This window comes from Helianthus annuus, chromosome 3 (assembly GCF_002127325.2).
Source record: "Helianthus annuus cultivar XRQ/B chromosome 3, HanXRQr2.0-SUNRISE, whole genome shotgun sequence".
NCBI lineage: Eukaryota > Viridiplantae > Streptophyta > Magnoliopsida > Asterales > Asteraceae > Helianthus > Helianthus annuus.
The window spans coordinates 113957993-113959756 of NC_035435.2; the positions used below are offsets into that span (position 1 = coordinate 113957993).

At 30.7% G+C, this 1764-nt stretch overlaps 1 long non-coding RNA gene across 1 annotated transcript; it reads left to right on the forward strand.

Annotated features, from left to right (window-relative positions):
- Positions 1–467: 467 nt before the first annotated feature.
- On the forward strand, positions 468–867 carry LOC110905857. Its single transcript, XR_002573476.2, has 2 exons — positions 468–537; positions 624–867. It is a non-coding gene; the product is annotated as an uncharacterized LOC110905857 (long non-coding RNA).
- The last annotated feature ends 897 nt before the right edge of the window (positions 868–1764 follow it).

Here is a 1764-nt window from a genome sequence, read left to right on the forward strand (position 1 = left end):
AAGATACCAATTATACCATGTTGCAAGTTTTAATTCTAACAACCAACTATAAAATTTCTCCAAAAATAGCAATACACTTCTATTTTATCTTGAAAATAACAACTTTTGCATGCCCCAATTCCTATTTTTGTCTTTTTGTATGGATTCCTTTTTAGTATTTCACAGACGTGGGCACACAATTTTTTTAATTTGATTAAGTTTAGGTGAAAACAGAGTTTATCTTTGATTATTTTGACAAAATAAGATTGGATTAGAGGAAGCCAAGAAAGAGTTAGTAACAGGCATTTTAACCAATCAAATTCATTATCTGGATCCCACTAACAATGATAGCTTTCCAATTCTATACAAAATTTGATCTTGCAAAGGGTGAAAAAGGAAGAAAAGATATAATTTGAAGATTTACAAGGTAAATGGCTTAGGACTCATAGTAATGATATTTGGGGCCATAGTGTTCTTAATGCTAACCGACCAAGTGAGATTGGGGCGCACTGGTGTGGAAGAAATATACCAACTTGGACCGTTGAATGAGTATGAAAGGTAAGATGCACATGGAATTACCATTTTATTTTGAGGATTTTAAATAAGAAAATGGAATTTGTATTTGATTAATTTGGAACAAACAGGGTTTGTTTGGAAGAAGCTAAAAAAGAGTTGGCAGCAAGCATTGAGAAAGGAGTTTCTTTCATAAGGAAATGAAAGGGTGTGAGGGTGAAGTGGTATACAAGTATTGATTCTCTTATCATAGCTTTGTTTATGACTTTATGTTCCTTATAATGTACCCAATCAAGTTGTACCTTAAATAGATGTATCAGAATACCTATTTATACTATGCTAATCTTATTACATCCATGGTTTTTAACTTTTTTATTGAAGGTGTACCACACAATGTGTCATATTAGGTTGGTTTTTAGGGTGGGTTTAAGACACTTTTAAACAATTGCGCAACGGTAAAATAGTAATTAAGTGATTTTATAATCTGATGTAAAGCTAAACAATGGATGTAAACTAGGATTCAACGGAAATCCATAATCCTTATTTAACCAAGATTAGGATTCTAATCTAGACTCCTAAGGGGTCGTTTGGTTCATGGATTTTAAAAGAATTGAAATTGCAATTGGAAAATATTTCATCAAAAATCATGTTTGGTTGGTTTTTAATAAAAAATGGAATTAGAAAACATTCCACCAAATTCCATCAATCAAAGGAATTTAATAGTCTTTCCTATTTGAGAAGGAATTTTAAACTTACCATTGAAATGTTTTTTATTACCAAGATACCCTCGTATTTCCATTCTTCACTGATTTAAATAAAAGATACTGAGGGCGAAATTGTCTTTTTAGTTTTTAACCATTATAATTCCATTTACCAATTTATAAACCAAAGACAATACAAAATTCTATTGGAATTAATTCCAATTCCATAAAATTCCAATTCCCTTTATTATTTCCAATGAAAAAATGATTGCCACATCCCTTTTTTATACTTGTTACCTCGTTCATTTCAAAACCGATGCACTATTCGCACGTCTATCGCAATCAAAAACAATAATAATTCTCGTGAACAAACTAAATTTATACTCTTTTATGCAATCATACGTGTATATACTTTGTGAATACTTGTTGAATCCATGCAATTTATGTGAATCATATATGTTAGATGAATACCTAAATGCTTATACATGCTAAACGTTATTTTTATGTTATGATCAAGTCTCATCCTTTCCTTCTCTTTCGATTCTTTAGATGCCTCCCTACAACCTATCTC